The sequence below is a fragment of the Mobula birostris genome, chromosome 2 (genome assembly GCF_030028105.1).
Source record: "Mobula birostris isolate sMobBir1 chromosome 2, sMobBir1.hap1, whole genome shotgun sequence".
Taxonomy (NCBI): Eukaryota; Metazoa; Chordata; class Chondrichthyes; order Myliobatiformes; family Myliobatidae; genus Mobula; species Mobula birostris.
This window is the reverse complement of record NC_092371.1, coordinates 199,118,746-199,131,213: the sequence shown is the minus strand read 5'-3', so window position 1 is coordinate 199,131,213 and position 12,468 is coordinate 199,118,746.

Below are 12,468 nucleotides of genomic sequence, written 5' to 3'. Positions count from 1 at the left end.
TAGATGCGCAAGCTTGGGCAATACAATATGGAGAGCAAGCTTCCCCTCTCCACGCATCTAATGAACCCAAAGGAACGGCAGAGACTGATACAGTTTGGTATCAGCAGCGTCACTGGAGTTGCCAGCCAACATTGAGCTCAACGTAGGACTGCCTTGGGGACTCCAGCTCCAGATTTTTCCCTTGGGCTTACTCCTAAAGCCTTTCCTGAGTGGGTATAGCTGCAAGGCAGCAAAGGTTTGAGATCAGAGTTTTCCTTCTCCGGCTGACGAGCCTCATCTGCCTGAAGCAACTGGTTTTAAGGTGCCAGTCTCCCGCCTTTGCCCCTTTTCCTCTCGGGAGAAATAGTTCTGCTGGGCTTAGTAGCTAAGCCACATGGGAAGGCCAGGAGCTGGACCTGGTGTTCAGAGGCTATTTGAGGTGCATACCATTGGGAGCATTTAATAGGTAGAGGGAGCTTGTCCCTATTACCACCCTGGCTATAACTTCCTTGGAAAACTCTATAGGAGTCTATAGGTGTGAGGCAATGCAGTAGCGAGGCCATGAACCCTATACAGGTTACACTGGAGTAAGTGTATGATGTCTTGAGGCAAGTTAGGATGGATAAATCCCCAAGGCCTGGTAAGGTGTTCCCTCAGACACCGTTGTTTAAAAAAGGCTCCACAAAGCAGCCAGGAAATTATAGGCCAGTGAGCTGACATCAGTAGTGGGAGAGTTATTGAAAGGTATTCTAAGGGAACCGATATATCAGTATTTAGATAGACAGGGACTGATTAGGGATAGTCAATATGACATTGTTCATGGCAAGTCACACCTAATCAATCTTACAGAGTTTTTCAAGGAGGTTTCCAGGAAAGTTGATGAATGCAAGGCAGTGGATGTTGTCTACATGGACTTTAACAAGGCCCCACATGGGAGGTTGGTCAAGAAAGTTCAGTTGCTTGGCATTCAAGATGAGGTAGCAAACTGGATTAGACATTAGCTTCACAGTGGTTGTAGAAGTTTGCCTCTCTGACTGGAGGTCTGACTAGTGGTGTGATCACGGTTTGGGGCTGTTGTTGTTTGTCATCTCTATCAATGATCTGGATGATAATGTGGTAAACTGGGTCAGTAAATTTTCAGATGACACAAAGTTTGTGGTGTAGTGGTGAGGAAGACTGTCAAAAGATTGCAATAGAATCTGGAAAAATGGGCTGAAAAATAGCAGATGGAACTTAATGCAGACTAATGTGAAGTGTTGCACTTTGGTATTACCATCCAGGTCGGTCTTCCACAGTGAATGGCAGAGCAATGAGAATTGTGGGAGAACAAAGGGATCTGGGAATAATGGCCCATAATTCATTGAAAGTGGTAGCATAGATAGGAGCGTAAAGAAAGCTTTTGCCACTTCAGCCTTCATAAATCAATGAATTGAGCACAGGAGTTGGGATGTTATGTTGAAGTTGTACGGGACACTGGTGAGGCCTAATTTAGAGTATTGGGTGCAGTTTTGGTCACCTACCTACAGGATAGATGTAAATAAGATTGAAAGAGGGTAGAGACAATTTACAAGGATGTTGCCAGGTCTTGAGAATCTGAGTTATAGGGAAAGGTTGAATAAATTAGGACTTTACTCCCGAGAGAATAGAAGATTGAGAGGAGATTTGATAGAAGTATGCAAAATTATGAAGGGTATTCATAGGGTAAATGCAAGTAGGCTTTTTTTTCCACTGAGGTTGGGTGACACTACAGCTAGAAATAATGGGTTCAAGTGAAAAGATTAAGGGGAAAATGAGGGGGAACGTCTTTACTCAGAGGGTGATGCAAATGTGTAGTGAGCTACCAGCACAAGTGTTGGATGTGGGTTTGATTTCAACACTTAAGGTTGGACTATGGGATTAATGGATTTGTGGTTAAATTTGCTGATGATACAAAAATAGGTGGAGGAGTGGGTAGTGTTGAGGAAACAGAGAGCCTGCAATGAGACTTAGATAGTTTAGGGGAATGGGCAAAGAAGTAGCAAATCAAATAGAATGTTGGAAAGTGTATGGCTATGTACTTTGGTGGATGAAATAAATGGGCAGACTATTATTTAGATGGGGAGAGGATTCAAAATGCAGAAATGCAAAGGGACTTAGGAGTCCTTGTGCAGGATACCCTAAAGGTTAACATCCAGGTTGAATTGGTGGTGAAGGCGGTGAATGCAATGTTGACATTCATTTCTACAGAATATAAAAGCAGGGATGTGATGTTGAGGCTTTATAAGGCACTTGTGAGACCACACTTGGAGTATTGTGTGCAGTTTTGGGTTCCTTATGTTAGAAAGGATATACTGACATTGAAGAGGGTTCAGAGAAGATTCACGAGAATGATTCCAGCAATGAAAGGGTTACCGTATGAGGATCATCTGGCAGCTCTTTGGCTGTATTCCCTGGAGTTCAGGAAAATGAGGGGGGATCTCATAGAAACATTCCAAATGTTAAAAGGCCTGAACAGATTAGATATGGCAAAGTTATTTCCCATGGTAGGGGAGTCTAGGACAACAGGACACAACTTCAGGATTGAAGGATTTTCATTTAGAACAGAGATGCGGAGAAATTACTTTAGTCAGAGGGTGGTAAATCTGCGGAATTTGTTGCCATGAATGGCTGGGGAGGCCAAGTCATTGGGTGTATTTAAGGCAGGGATAGATAGGTTCTTGACTAGCCAGGGCATCAAATGGTATGGGGAGAAGGCAGGGGAGTGGGGATGACTGGAAGAATTGGATCAGCCCATGATTGAATGGCGGAGCAGACTCAATGGGCTGAATGGCCTACTTCTGCTCCTGTATCTTATGGGCTTATGATCTTCAAGATCTTTAAGATCTTGAATGGGAGGGGTATGGAAGGTAATGGTCCTGGTGAAAGTCAACGGTACTAGGCAAATTAATGATTTGCTAAAGGGCCTGTTTCTGTGCAATAGTATTCTTTGACTCTAAAATTGGAGCAGTTACTGAATAATAACAAATGAGCTTCACTTAATACAGAAGAAACACTTCCTCTTATTGCAGAAGATTGAACTCTGAACTGAACTCACTGCTATTCAGAATAGACAGCTTGCCTCTAATCAGTGTGAGGATCCTTTGTAGCATGGATAATGGAATAATTCCAATACTGCAATCTCTGTTGATGAGATTTATACATTATCTTGCAAGGGAATTTTTTCTGTACATTCTATTTCAGATTCCCAAAGACCGGGAAGGAAGGCTCAATTGTTAGCAGCCAGTTTGATATACAATAACCACTGTATTTACTGTTTTTATTCATTTCCTTAAAACAAATCTTGTTGTGGACATCCACTGGAACTGTCATACATTTTAAAGTATTTTTCAAGAGTGATAGTACATTTCATTGAATTTATTAATGGTTGAATACAGCATATATTCCATTGTGTTACTTACAGGTCACATAAGGGTGAAATGAAAGATTTATAGCAAATACATATAGAGTGATTTGACATTGGTTGCTATTGAAGATGGGCATATGTGACTTTCAGAGAAATTGGCTTAGACACAGTTCTCAGGAACAGAACCCCTACATTACGCAGAAGCTGCCTGTAAATGAAAACACTCAATTAAAAAAACAGTAAATTAAGACAAAATTATCTCCAAAATTATCACCCCCTTTGCCTCCTTTTGTACATCTGGAATCTCTACTGAAACCAAATGAGTTCCGAATTCTAAGCTAGATCTGACTGCACAAGATCTAAGAAACCACTCCGACCAAAGCAGGGCCCTAACATTGACTGCATGTAGTTACAGATCTACGAGTCCGAATTTGTTACTCTTAACTATTACACCAGTGATTCGATGATTAAAGAATATTTTATATATATAGAATCATAGCCTTAGAGTAATATAGCATGGAAACAGACTCTTCAATTCAACTCATCCATGCTAACCAAAAATGATAAACTATTGATTAAACAGGAAACCAAAATACTCAAACATCTGCAATGATTAACTATATGGATCCAAAATCTGTTTATCATTTAGTAGGAGATCCAGTTAGCAAAATGCCACAGCAATTAGTGACGCAGCGTCACAGCTCCAGGAACCAGGGTTCAATCCTGACCTCAGCTGGTGCCTGTGGAGTTTCTATGTTTTCCATTGTTCTGTGAGTTTCCTCCAAAGGCATGTCGTAGGTTAACCAGCTGCTGTAAATCATCAAAAAAATAGGTTAATTGCAAAAGGATTCATAGGAAAGTTGATAAGCTGGTGTGCGAGAGAAATTAAGTTGGAGCAGCAAGGGAAATAAGAAATACGATTAATGGGATTGCTCCCATGGAAGCAGGCATAGACCTCTGAGAAAATACTCTCTTTTTGTATTGTTATAACCTAAGATATTAGATAGAATAGGATTGAATATTGTTGCCTGGGCTGATATACACTGCCCTCCTGTGGTGAATATATATCAAATTTCATATCTACTTACTGTTAACATTCCTTTGCTTATGGATGCAGTAATAAAACCTGAAAGCACATTTATGAAGTTAATTGTTTCAGACATTATAGTAATGGTGACATTGAAACACATACAATAAAAGTCTGCCGTAAATTAGGGCATGACTTTAAACAGAATGCAATACTGATTTGATACAATTTTTTTTTAGCTTAATATCATAGCTGGTCTCAAGTACTTGAATACAGTAAATTCAGCAGCAGAAAGGACTCCCATCAATATTAATTAAAGAACCAATCAACTACACAGATTTTAGCTGCTGGCTAATTCATCTTGGCTGTTACAATTACTCCAGTAATGTTTGATACTTTAACTATTTCTGGTGTTTTGTGCATTTTATGCTTAGACCCAATGGCCCTCATTGCCATTAATATATTTAACCTTCATGATATTTGGCCACCTGTCAACTTCTACTAAAATGTTTCATTTTGCACTTAATTCACTAAAATTCAATGAAATATTCTGATAGCCTTGTGAGTTTCTGTGCATAAAATAATGAGAGAAAACAATCAGAAGGGTAACAATAGCCAAATCTGCGGAAGACCTAAATTAATTTTTCCCTTATTTCTTCAATGGTTTAACAGACAGGGGTGGCAAAACTACACAAATGAGATTGCTAAAACTTTTCATTTAAAAAAAGTTTGCTAACTTCATCTATACCTGTTCACTTAATCTTTGGGTATTATACACCTATAAAATATTCACCCTAGCTGCCAATTCCTTTGGGAAGTTTTCCATGCACCTATATGGAGGAGTCTGTCCTAACTCTTTCAGACAAGATGTCACTCCATCACATCCCTAGAGGCTCTGATTCCATTTATTTCTGTTACTGTCTTTTGATTTCTTTATATCAGCCTGCTTCACCAACCATATCTTTGTTCTATGATTCTTTCAATGCCTTTTACCCACTTTTTCCCAGATATGCTGTATACAAAATGTGTCCATGGGTAATATTAACTTAGTTTTTAGCACTTTATTAGTACATTCTAGCCCACTTGGCATGTCTACAGCCATGGTAGAATACAGACAGAAGTGAAATCACCCTCTACCCATCATCTTAAACCTATTTGACCTGTTCTCACCCTAGTTATATCAATAATTTGGCTGATGGGCCCTAATGTCATATTTCCAAGTTTTTGTGATGATACAAAGGAGAGAGAAGAGTGTGAAAATGCTTCAAGGAGAGATAAATAAATGAATAAATGAGATCACAGCAAATGGAACATAATGGGGAAACATGTAAGACATAGAAATGTTGACATTTAAATGGGCACGAATCACTGAAAGCTAACGTGCAGATACACCAAGTCAATTATGAAAACAAATTTTATCTTGGCCTTTCAGAATTAAGTACAGAAGAAAATATGTCTTACCAAATAAAAAGGATTACCTTGCCATGGAAGAGACTGTTTTGTCATTTGATTGATAGATTGATTAGGCCCATATTTGTCAGAGTTTGGAAGTGTTACATACCTCAAGGAGATCTGTGATTTTTTTTGTGAGAATGATGTAATGGTCTTTTGGAGGTCACCTAATGTAATTTTCCTGCTGATGTGAGGTCACGTGATGACATGTGCACCATGGGTATATAAGGGAAGACCTCATGATGCAGTTTCATTTTTAAAATGGTGTGTTACGTTCTGTTGCAAGGTACAATAGTGCTGGACTGGCAATTTTTGCTATATGTGTTGATGTACCTTATTCCAGCAGTAGTATGGGAGAGTGAAGACCTTTATCCAAGTACAGGACCCGAAGGATTGAGAGGAGTCAGTATCGTTCGGCAGTTTAACAAAGGATCAACCTTATTGAGTCTTCGTTGAAGGAGTAATGACCTGCATTGAAGATGACTCTTGCCAAAAGAGCAAAGAGTTCATGCAAGGGGCTCTCTAGAATTTAAGGTCAGTTGTTTTAAACTGTTTATTTCCTGCATCGTGAATCCTTTGGACAGAACCAACAGGAAAGTCGCCTCTATGAAGAAATTCTTCTTCAGAGAAGGCTCTCCCAATTGAACGTATAAATCTGTTGGACTTTCGTATTTACCATTTTAAGAACTATATCTGATTTTACCACTTTAAGAACTGTTTTTGCATTTAACTCTTTAAGAACCAGTGCCAAGTGACAATTTGTTGAATGGCTGCATAGTGGTTAACTTCCGGTTAAGGTTTTGTCGTTTGCTTTTTTATTGTTTATCCGTGTTTAATAAATGTTTGGTTGTTTTTATATAACCTATCTCGATTGATATTCACTGTTGCCAGTTACATAACATAATTTGTGGGGGCTCGTGGGATATGTTCCAATTTTGAGTTTATGTGCTGGTAATTGCCATTCTGATTTGGAAAAGGAAAGTACCCGATTTTTTTGTTTGATTGGTGTGTGAGTGGTATTCGGCAACAATGAATATTGACGAGTTTATGGACATGCCTGACCTGGTGTCTTTAGTGAAAGCGAGAAAACCTGAGGTATTGGAGATTGCTAGGAGGTTGGATATTAAAGGAATTACAAAGAATACCACAAAGGCTTTCATACAAAGAAAAATCGCTGAGCATTATATTACTTTGAAAATGTTTGAGGATGAGGTATTAGATAGGTTTCCAATGAATAATCTGGAAATGCAGTTACATTTTGAACAGTTAAAGTTTGCAAGATTTAAAGTGGAAATGGCCGAAAGAGAAGCTAATAAAAAAAGGGAATTTGAAGAAAGAGAAGCTGAAAACCAGAGGAAATTTGAGTTTGAGATGGAGAAATTAAGAAGGGGAAATCCGTCTTCTGGTGCTATGAAACAGTTTATTGCTCGTCGTGAGGTTATTTTGGCTCCTCTGTTTAATGAAGCTGAAGTGGACAAATATTTCCAGCATTTCGAAACCCTTGCTCTGAGTTTAAAGTGGCTGAAGGAGCAATGGCCAGTGATGTTACAAAGTGTAATTCAAGGCAAGGCACAACAAGTTTATACAACTTTAAATGCTGAGCAAGCACTGGATTATGATATTGTTAAACAGCATATATTAAAGGCATATGAGTTGGTTGCGGTAGAGTATACAGAAAGATTCAGAAATTTGAAGAAATCAATGGAAAAAACTTATGTGGAATTTGCCTATGAGAAATCTGTGTGTTTTGAGAGATGGGTTTCCTCTAAAAATGTGAATGGGGAGTATAATACATTAAAAGAGTTGATTTTACTGGAGGAATTTAAAAGAAGCATTCCTGTTGAAGTGAAAACATGCTTAAATGAAAGGGACACTGTTACATTGCAGGAGACTGCTAAATTGGCTGATGAATATGCTTTAATTCATAAGAATAAATTTTCTCCAGGTAGAAATTTTGAAAGGAAAAATAGTACAGAGAGTCAAGGTAAACCAGAAATTAAATCTGAAGTTAGTGAAAAAAGTAAGGATGAAGGGAGACGTGAAGAAAAGACATTTTGGTATTATTTGTAATTATTGTAAGAAACCTGGACATATACTAGCTAATTGCTTTCAATTGAAAAAGAAAGAGAAAGTAGTAGTCCCAGATGCTTGTGTGCAGCATATTGAAACACCTGTAAATTCACAGGGTTTAGAAAATATTAATGAAGATGTGTCAGAAGCTGACCAAGTTAAGAGGGGATATGAAAATTTTATAACAGAAGGATTTGTATCCTTGAAAGGAGGATCCAATACAGTACCAATAAGAATACTTAGAGATACTGGAGCTTCTCATCACTAATATTAGACAGTGTGCTAAGATTTAGTGATGAGTCTGACATTGCTGAGGTAAATTATATAAGAGGAGTTGGGAGTGCCCTTATGCCAGTACATTTACATAGAGTAAGTTTAAGGTCAGGATTAGTTACAGGGGTTGTTAAAGTAGGACTACAATCCAGTTTACCTGTGAATGATGTTTCTCTTTTGTTAGAGAATGACGTAGCAGGTGGACAAGTTTTTCCTGAAGCGCATTTGACAATAAATTCAAATTCTGAGGAACCACAGAAGAATTCTAACACAGATTCTTCCTGTGTTGTAACAACAGCTATGGCTAAAAAAACTGATGTACAGGATGAGGTTGTAACCCATGACTGTGCAAATCAGGATTCGAATTTTGAGGATGTATCAGAAACTTTCTTACCTACATTATCTGATCAAGATTTTGGTGGTAAGTCTAATCAGGAAGATTTGTCTTTATCTCGTAAGGAGATGATAGCAGAGCAAGATAAAGATCCTGAGATAGTTAAATTAAAAGAACAAGCTCTTCCAGATAGTGAAATTGAAAAAGTACCAATGGGATATTATTCTGAAAAGAGGGTATTAATGAGAAAGTGGAGATCGCCTACAATTCCTGCTGGTGAGGAATGGGAAGTTAATCATCAGGTAGTAGTTCCTAAAATTTACCGAAATGAGATATTGACTATGGCTCATAGTATTCCTTTGGGTGGTTATTTAGGTGTAAAGAAAACTATGAACAAGGTTTCTAAACATTTTTAATGGCCTAGTTTAAGACAAGATGTGGTGACATTTTGTAGAACATGTCATACGTGTCAAATTGTGGGTAAACCTATCAAGTTACTCCAGTGGCCCAACTGCAACCAATTCCTGTATTTGGTGAGCCATTCTCAAAAATCATTGTAGACTGTGTAGGTCCTTTGCCAAAAACTAAAACTGGACATCAATATTTATTAACTATTATGTGCACAGCATCTAGGTTTCCAGAGGCAGTACCTCTTAGGAATAGAACAGCTAAAACTGTGACAAAGGCTCTTATAAAATTTTTTACTTATTTTGGGTTGCCTAAGGAAATACAATTGAATCAAGGTAGTAATTTTATGTCTGGATTGTTTCAGCAGATAGTTTATAAACTGAGAGCAAAACAGATTATTTCATCAGCCTGTCATCCAGAATCACAAGGAGCCTTGGAAAGATTTCATTCTACATTAAAAACTATGATTAGGACATATTGTGTGGAAAATGAAAAGGACTGGGATGAAGGTATACATTTACTACTTTTTGCAGTACAAGAGGCAGTGCAGGAATCATTAGGTTTCAGTCCTTTTGAACTTGTGTTTGGACGTAGAGTTCGAGGACCTTTAGCTTTGTTGAAAGAACAGTGGATTAATAAAGAGGTACACACTAATTTGCTAGATTATGTTTTAAAATTTAAAGAAAGATTATATAAAGCTTGTAGCTTGGCCAAGGAAAATTTAAAATTAGTTCAAGAGAAGATGAAGACTTGGTATGATAAGGAAGCTAAAATGAGGTCATTTATACCTGGAGATAAGGTGTTGGTTCTTTTCCCAGTGCAAATAAACCCATTACAAGCTAAATTTAATGGTCTTTATGAGATTAAATCTAAGGTAAATGATGTGGATTACGTGATAAAAACCCCAGATCGAAGAAAGACAACACAGCTGTATCATATAAATATGATAAAACCATATTATGAGAGAGCGACTGCTACTATGACTGTTGTGATCAATAATGAGTCTGATCTTGATAAAAACTTAATGGATGATTCATCTAAAACTCATTTTAAACCCAACGTTATTTCAGTAAGGTTACCAAATTCAAAAATTCCAGAAAATATTGATGAAAAATTAGCTTATTTACAGCCAGAGCAGAGAGAGCAGATGAAACAGTTAATTTTTAAATATAGAGATTTATTTCCAGATGTTCCTAGAAGAACCACTGTAGCTACATATGATGTAGATGTTGGAGATGCAAAACCCATTAAACATCTGTATCGAATGAACAGCGAAAAACGTGAACTTGCTGAACAAGAAACTAAGTATATGCTAGAGAATAATATTATTAGGCATTCTAATTCGAATTGGAGTTCACTGTGTATTATGGTGCCTAAGCCAGACAATAGTATTAGGTTTTGTACAGATTATGGGAAGGTGAACGCTGTGACAAAAACTGATGCATATCCAATCCCTAGGGTAGATGATTATGTGGATAAAGTTGGACAAGCCAAATTCCTTACAAAGATTGATTTGTTAAAAGGTTATTGGTGTGTTCCATTGACAGATAGAGGTAGAGAGATTTCAGCACTTGTAACCCCATCTGGGTTATATGAATATAATGTTCTTCCATTTGGGATGAAGAATGCACCAGGTACTTTTCAGAGGATGATTAATAGTGTGATTCAGATATTAAAAGATACAGATGCCTATATTGATGATTTAGTTACAGGAATTACTACATGGAAAGCACTGCGGTGGAGAAATTATTTGAGAGACTTTCAAAAGCTAACTTAACTATTAACTTAGCTAAAAGTGAATTTGATCATACCACTGTGACTGTTAAGGAAAAGGGTTAAGGAAATTAAACTCCAATTTAATAATGCAGGAGTACAGGAGTACAATATTTTGATCACTCATTTTAAGGGTAAAGATAATGTGATCGCTGATTGTCTATCTAGATGTTAAATGTACAATGAAAATTTGTTTTTATGGAGTGGTATTTTAACATTTGTAACACTCTTACTGTATATTAGTTTGTAAAGTGCTGGAAGATAAGACTGTATGTATCGTGTATGTTGTAAATTTTATATCTTTGTGTTCTTTTTGTATAAATTGTTAATTGTTAAAATTTTGTTCTTTAAGAGACCAACATTTTTTTTGGAGGGAGGTGTTACATACCTCAAGGAGATCTGTGATTTTTTTTGTGAGAATGATGTAATGGTCTTTTGGAGGTCACCTGATGTAATTTTCCTGCTGATGTGAGGTCACATGACGACATGTGCACCACGGGTATATAAGGGAAGACCTCAGATGATGCAGTTTCATTTTTAAAACGGAGTCTTACGTTCTGTTGCAAGGTACAATAGTGCTGGGCTGGCAATTTTTGCTAATGTGTTGATGTACCTTATTCCAGCAGTAGTACGGGAGAGTGAAGACTTTATCGAAGGTCAGGACCCGAAGGATTGAGAGGAGTTGGTATCGTTCGGAAGTTTAACAAAGGATCGACCTTATTGAGTCTTCGTTGAAGGAGTAGTGCCCTGCATCGAAGATAACTTTTGCCAAAAGAGAAAAGAGTTCATGCAAGGTGCTCTCTAGAATTTAAGGTAGGTTGGTTTAAACTGTTTATTTCCTGCATTGTGAATCCTTTGGACAGAACTAACAGGAAAGTTGCGTCTATGAAGAAATTCTTCTCCAGGGAAGGCTCTCCCAATTGCACGTATAAATCTGTTGGACTTTCGAATTTACCATTTTAAGAATTATATTGACTTTACTGCTTTAAGGTTTTCGCATTTAACGCTTTAAGAAACAGTGCCGAGTGACGATTTGTTGAACGGCTGCATAGCGGTTAACTTCCGGTTAAGGTTTTTTTTCGTTTGTGTTTTATGATTTATCCGTGTTTAATAAATGTTTGGTTGTTTTTATATAACCTGTCTTGATTGATATTCATTGTTGCCGGTTACGTAACAGGAAGGCAGAGGAACGGTCTCAGAAAAAATAAGCAAGCCTATTACTTAGGACTGAGACATACATTGAAATAGTCATGATAATCAGGTTAGCTAATTTAATCCTGTTCCTTTTCCTTACAAGATATTGACTTTATGTAAATATTGCAACTGCTAGAAAAACTTTACTTTGAACATAAAAGGTATGAACAAAGGTGATAGTATTTACTGAATAGTGCATTTTTATCTTTGTTATAATGAGATTTGTAAAATTACGTAACACACATTACCAGTCTTTACAAATTACATAACACATCTTACCAGTCTTTACAAATCTTACTTCCCTTTTATCTCTTTAGCTTATCATGGTTGAGTGGCATTTAACCATATCAATTCAATGCAGATTGCATAGATCCTAATACCTGCCCAAGATCTCAAAGTGGATCTAGCATTCCAGGGAAAGCAATTCACTAGCAGGAAAAGGGCATGTAAAGTAGTTCTTAATCAGTAAAACTGAAATGCAGGGAAGGAGGAAAGATCAGGGCAAGGTGACCACATGTGGCTTCTGTACTGGCAATCAGCTAATGACCCAAGGGAAATTGCTTTATATTGGTTTTG